Here is a 7,724-nt window from a genome sequence, read left to right as displayed (position 1 = left end):
TCAAAGTAAATCCCAATAAAAGTCCACCAAATGGCCAGCTTTCCAAGGAGTTTTGTAACCTTTATGGTTGATGCAATGCACTGAGCCATATCATACAAAATTACAGCAAGACCACAACTAAAGACTGGCAGTGATTTTTTTTCTGTGGAATCACAAACTGTTATTATTGCAGAGCATTGCAGAAGGCCCGAGGCAATGAAAAACCTAAGAAATACCAAAAATATAACCCCAGCTAGTAACTAAAAGACTATGTTTTTCAATTGTGAAATCTCTGAAATGATTTCTGAGAAAACATTTTTCAGTTTTTCACTAAAATAATGTCCTGATTTGATAAAATACACACACACACACACACACACACACACACACACACATATAATATTCATATTAGGCATTTTAACACCACGAAGTGAACATTCAGGAAACAATCAGGTTATTTACAAAGTAACTGAATAATTAGGTAATAGCATGAAACTGAAAGTTCTGTTACTGTACTCTGGTAAGTAGAAATTAGCTTCTAGCTAAAAAAACAAAGAAGGGTAAGGAAAATTATTAAATAAAGAGCAAGATCAAAAGTACCCCTCAATCTGTCTATATGTAGAAAAGAGTTTTTGATTGTTTCCTCTTTCCTTAACTGTGGCTGGTATAGATATAGACATGACTGCCTTCTAGAAATCATTATAGATTCCCTTCCCCATTCTTAGATATTACAAGGTATGTGGCCTTTCAAAGCTCAACTCTTTCCAACAAAATCTTATTCCTTAGTATTCAATTCTTCTCCTTAGGGAGACATTAATTTAAATTAAATTTTTCTCCTTAGTGGGCAATAATGAAAAAAAAAACGTGAAATACTGTGTTAGTCTTTCAGGCACTCATTCTTAGTCAATCAGCCATGATTTCAAGAACATTTATTGAATAAATGCCCTACAGCAGGCACTGTGATGAGTGGTCAAAGATACACTGGCAAATAAGACCCTCTCCCTGTCCTCAACAACTCCTAATCTATCCAAACAGCAAGAGAGATAAGCAACCAGCCACAATAGAGAAGGAGTACTTGGAAACACAGAAGAGGTATCCAACTCAGTCAAGGCAGGGATAGGAATCAGGACAGAATTCCCAAAGGATGTGACTTCAGAACTGAATTCTGAATAACAAGTCAAAGTTAGACAGACACAGATAGCAATGTATAAAGGCTCCCAGAAAAAGACAAAGGGCACAGGGAAGGAAATGCCATACTTAAGTATGACTTAAGCTTAGTGCGAGGCAAGAAAGTGTAAGGCATAGGGCTGAAGTCTTATGTAAAAGCAAGAAACTAAAGGGCTTTCTATATAACATTGAGAGTTTGAATTTTATCCTGAAGGTATTAGAGCCATAGAAGATTTTAAGCAGAGATTGAAAATACATTATTGGTGTTTTAGAAAATTTATTTTGGCCATGGTATGGAAAATGGACTGGAGAGAAAGTAAAGACGTTCTTACATTAACCCATATGAGACAATACTGGCCTCAAATAAGGTAACAGTGGTGGTGGGGGGGTGTGGATGAAAGTAAGATTTGAGGCCTGTAGAACTGACAGGAATTGATAAGACTACAGTGAGGTGAGAGAGGTAAAGGACAAAAAGGTGATAAGAATGACATCTAGACTTCTAGCTTGAGCAACTGGAACAGAAACAGAAGGAAGAGCAGTTGGGAATTTGAGGTAATTCTGGAACTTCCAGGTAGAGATTTCCATTATAAGTAAGATATTTACCCTGAAGCGCAGGAGGAAAATCCATATTAAAAACCAAATGAGTAAATGAAGCCATGGGAATGAAAGAGTTCAAGAGAGGCACTGGAGAATAAGAAAAAGGAGATGGACAAGGACAAAACCTTAAAAACAAAAACACCTAAAATATGTTAGAGAAAGAGTAGCACATAAGAGCAATTGAGGAGAAAACCAGACAATACAGTACCATGCATGTAGCAGGTAGGTAGAGCTTTTGAAAAAGGAGAAAACAGTCAGTGGCATCAACTGCTATCAATGCTAGCAGAGAAAATGACTGACAGTGTTCATTCCAGTTAACTAGCAAGCACTCACTGATTAACCAGAATGAAGTCACTGGTAACCTTTATGAGATAAGTTTCCACAAAGTTGAAGGGGCAAAAAGCCATACTGTGGCAGGTTGAGAAATGAACAGAAGGTAAAGAAATTGCTCATTAAAAGTTGACAACTCTCAAGAAACTTAGTTGTGAAGAGGAAAAGAGAAGTATGTGAGTAGCTGGAAGGGAATGTGTATGGACAAAGGAGGATTTTTGTTTCTCTGTTTTTTGAAAGAGATCTGAAAGGTAAGTACCAATGAAAAAGAGCCAGCGGAGAAAGACAGTAGATGATAAAGTAAAGAGAGAAAGACACCTCGGAAAGCTATAGAAAGAGCCAACAAGACTTAACTGTTATTCATTCCTCCCAAATCTTGAATAGAGAAGATCTGGAGAGAGAGAAAAACAAATTCAGGAGCTTTCCCTTGAAGACAGGAACCACATTAAGAGAACAGTGTATTACTAATCTGTCCTTAGATCTACCATCTGCTAACAGCATTGTGTTTTAACCTTTGCCGTGTCTTTTAGAAAGGGCAAGGAATCAACTGATGGACCTCACTAATGTTCACCTGATGTCAGTTTCTATGAGAATGTCCGGTCTTATGTAAATAACCTAGATGTGGTTTCCCTGATTCCATATACAGTAATTTAAACAGATACAGTCCTTGCCCTCAAGAAGCTCACAATAAAAAACAGATGACAGGGACACACGTCTACCACCACCACCACCACATGAGGTCACAATATTACAGTAAGAGAACATGACACTTCTTAAACAGGAATTTATACTAGGTACGAGTTTGGTATTTGTTATTTCTGGCTATGGATTACATGAAAGTTTTATTAGAATATTGGGTGGGGTTAGGAAAAGTATTATTGGACTTCCGCAAAAACAGAGGAGGCCTGGGAAATAAGCAGGGTGGGAGAACTTGACTGGATTATAAATCCTGAGGAAAAAAACCTGTTGTATCCCCTACCACCGGGCTTCCAAGGACTCAGTAAATGACAACAATTGACTGATTATATAAAGTCCTAGATCCAGAGACTCATTAATGGAAAAAATAGGTTTTTCAACTAGATTCAACTAAGGTTGAACAGGTAAGCTTGGATAGAAGACAGAATGCATTCTGGAAATCAAAGGATTAAAGGGGTATGAAACCTTAGACTGGGAGAAAAGATTTCCAGGGATGGAATATCAAAGAGCAATCAGGCTGATGATGAGACAGTTCAGGAGAACACTGTAGAGATGAGTGCTGGTACCCAAACTAGATACTACTACCTTTTGGTTTCAGGGAGAAAGCATGGATGTGGAAGAAATAACAGAAGTATTTACTAATAAACAGAATACTGGCCTAGCCAAGATTTTAGTGTTTTCCTGACAGAGGGGAAGAAATTTTATCATTCATTCTAGAAAATTCTGGGTTATTAAGATTTCAGTTAAGAGCTGCAGAGACCTCACATGAAAGTATGTTTTAAAAGTATTTATCTACTTTTTGGCTTGGCTATTCATAAGTCTTATATAGAACATCTTGCAATGTATTTCAGCAGGCAAGAAGTATAAATGATATTGGAAAAGAAATCTGGGGTCAGACTTTTTATGTTGAGAGAATTGTATCCAAGCCAAAAACTAGCAAGAGACAGCACCAGAACTCCACTTCAGTCTTTGATTCTAAATCTTGTGGTCACAGAATATTTTGGAAGGGGGAAATAAGCAACATGCCCACAATTAGAATATTACTACTATAACCTGGCAAGAAGTAATGAGGATTTGAACAAATAGGGACAAGAAAGGAGAGAGAAGTCTGGATTCCAAAGAAACTGTGGAGGTGGTGTTAACAGGATTTGACAACTGAGTACATGGGGTAGGTAAGAAAGAGGGATACATCATAATGAGTATGGGGTTTCCCCAGAAATGACTCACCACACAGTGCAACTTGGTTGTGGCATGCCAATGAGATGAATGTGTGTCCATACGTCATCTATCAATTCATAACAACCTGCTTAAATAGAGATCATGACAATAAGACTGCAACAAAAAGTATTGTTGAGACAGCCCTGATTATAGAAAAAGCAGAATTAATAAGGATCTGTGATTTTTTTCTCCAACACCACTCCTTAGAAAAAATGCTCCAGTGAGCATGTATGAATGTATCTAGTCAATTGAGAGGTAGAGTTTGACTGGACTAGAGGGTTGTTGGAAAGGATATATCAGGCTTAAATAACTTATTGAAACTAAGAGATTACAGAATATTAGAAATTGAAAAGTGTTAGAGATCACTTAGTTCAATTATTTCCATTAAAAAAAAACTGTTTATAGACCATTTCAAACATACATATAGTGAAAAGAACAGTATAATGAATCCCTAGGGTAACATATCACCAATTTATAGAAAACTTGTTTCAGCTTTATCCACACCCCCAGATAACTATAAAATTATATAAATATTTTATTATGAAATCTCTAAAATACAAGATTTTTTAACACATAATAATGTCAGAAGATATTAGCAAATGCTATATCTAATAAAGTGTTAATCACTAAAATATATAAAGAACTTCTACAACTCAACACCCAAAAAACCAAATAATCCAATTAAAAATGGGGAGAGGAACTGAACATTTTCCCAAAGACATATAAATAGTCAACAGTCACGTAAGAAGATCTCAACATCACTAATTATCAGGGAAATACAAATCAAAACCACAATGAGATCTCACTCTACACCTGTCAGAATGGCTAGTATCAGAAAGACAAGAAATAGTAAGTGTTGGCAAGGATGTGGAGAAAATGGAACCCTACTGCACTGTTGGTAGGAATGTAATGGTACAGCCACTATAGAAAAGAGTACAGAGGTTCCTAAAAATATTAAGAAATGCCATTTAATCCAATAATTCCACTACTAGCTCTTTACCCACAGAAAACAAAAACACTAATCCGAAAAGACATATGCACACTTACGTTCATTGCAGCATTATTTACAAAGCCAGGATATAGAAACAACTTGTGTCCATTGATAAATGAATGGATAAAGAAGATGTGATATATACACACAATGGAATATTACTCAGCCATAAGACAGAATGAGATCTTGCCATTTGTGACAACATGGATGGACCTAGAGGATACTACACTAAGTGAAATACGTCCAACAGAGAAAGACATGTGTCATATGATCTTATGTATATGTGAAAACTAAATAACAAAACAACTAACAAACAACACAAAAAGCAGAAACAGAACCATAAATAGAACTAATTGATGGTTGTCAGAGGGGAGAAGAGTAAAAGGATTAATAAAATGGGTGAAGGGCAATGGGAAATACAGGCTTCCAGTTACAGAATGAACAAGTCACAGGGATGAAAAGTACAGCACAGAAAATAGTCAATGGTTCTATAATAGAATTGTACGCTGACAGGTGGTAGCTACACTTGTGGGGAGCATAGCATAAGGTAGACTTGTTGAATCACTATGCTGTACACCTGAAACTAACGTAACACTGTGAGTCAACTATACTTCAATTAAAAAAGAATATGAATTCAATAGAAATGAGCAGATTTTTTTCTAAAAAAATACCATCATACCCCCCAAAATTAACAATAATTTCTTAATACCATAAAATATTTGGTCAGCATTCAACATTTCTCCAATTGTTTCATAATTTCTCTATATATGTCTCTGAAGTCTTTTTCATCTATAGTTTCCCCTTCCTTCTTTTTAAATTTTTCTTGCTAAGAAAACAGAAGCGAGGTAATATGCCCTATAAAGTTTCCCACATTCTAGATTTTGCTAAATGCATCCCAATGGTGTCATTTTACGTATTCTTCTGTACCTTGTATTTTCTCTAACCTGGTATATATAGGCTTCATCAGATTCAAGTCCAATTATCTGGCAAGAATGCTTCACAGGCAATAGAGGCACACAATGGCTGGCCCAAAACCCCCCTTATTTTTATTTTTATTTTCAAGATTTTATTTATTTGACAGAGAGAGAAACAGCACACACAAGTGAGTATGAGCAGGGGGAGGAGCAGAGGGAGAAGCAGACTCCTTGCTGAGGACGGAGCCCAACCCAGGACTTGATCCCAGGACCTGAGCTGAACGCAGACACTTAACCGACTAAGCCACCAAGGTCCCCAAAACCTTTTTTTTTTTTTAATACGGATTAAATTGAAGCCTCAGCATTGTCAAGTAGTTCACATAGTGATAAAATCAAGAACAAAACCCCAGCCTTTTCATTCTCTGTTTTCTACTCCTTTCATTGTATATTGTTAACATCTTGCTGAGTGATTATAATACACCAATTACTCTGCTATGCATTATATGAGATATGGTCCCACCACTCACCACTTATTACCCATGCCATAAATCCAGAAGACATTCTAGGTTTCTTCACTTCTCTTACTTTCACCAAGTCCATTAATTTTATCTGTTTAACATCTCTCTCATTTGTTCCATCCTTTCCACCCCCACACCTACTCCTTTAGTTCAGACCTTTCTCATTGCTTTCCTGAATCACTAAAATAGCTTCCTGAAGCCCCCCTCCTCCATAACTATCTTGCCTTTTTCAACCCAGACCTACCTTGTCAACAAAAGATTTTTCTAAGTTACAAGTCTAAAATATATGATTTTCTGCTTTAACCCTTTGATAGTCTCTCATTTCCATGGTGGAGTCCATATTCGTTAATGCAACCTATAGTCTCCTCCTTCATCTGACCTTTGTCTATCCAACCACCCGCATCTTCATTACTTCCACTCACTATATTCCAGTTTATTGACTCTTTGAAGCTTTCTCAATGTGCCAGCAAGGATATATAGTGATTAAAAGTAGACTCTAGAATTAGACTTGACTTTGATCCATATATTCCCCCATTTACCATCCATGCAACCCAGAACATACTTACCATCTCTGTGCACCACTTACCTCACCTGTAGAATGGGAAAATCTCACTGAATTATTTTCTGTGTGTGTGAAGGATGACTGAAATAGCACAAGTAAAAAACTAGCATGAGAGCACTCAGCAAATATTGGATAGTATCGGTGTCATTATGTTGTTCATTCATTTCTGTATCCTTTAAATCTACTCCCAAGAACGTTGTCCTCTTCTTTCTTGATAACCTCTCCCTTATTAATAACCTAGAAAATTCTGATTCTGATCTCTAAACCTTACAGATATTTGCATTGCTGTGCCCTATGGCTGTAAGTCTGTCTCTCTACACAACTGTGAAAATTTTAGACAGAGACCAGATCTTTCTTATATTTGGCTCTTCATGTCCTGGAACACAGGCAATTCACTGTCCTGGTTCAGTGGAAAGCTCAATAATTCAAGTTTGGTAAACAACAAAATTGATGGTGTTGACTTTAATTATATCAATTTTAATTTATGAGTCACTGAACCATATTTTAGGAAAAATATAAAATAGTTGATATTGAAATATTAACTGTTCATCAGCTCCTTTCCTTTATTATTTCTTTTTTTTACTAAATTAATAATGTAGGATTGTATCTGATGACAATAAGTTTCCTTTCCTTTCAACAGTGAAAACTGTATAATTATAAAATTTTTAAATGGTTAAATCTTTTGCTACTTATTTTAATTCAAATCCAGTATATTATTATATATATTCAGAACTCAAACTATTCATCTTCAT

The sequence above is a fragment of the Ursus americanus genome, chromosome 8 (assembly GCF_024610735.1).
Source record: "Ursus americanus isolate L20-20 chromosome 8, mUrsAme1.1.p, whole genome shotgun sequence".
Lineage (NCBI taxonomy): Eukaryota > Metazoa > Chordata > Mammalia > Carnivora > Ursidae > Ursus > Ursus americanus.
Note: the sequence above shows the minus strand (reverse complement) of the source record.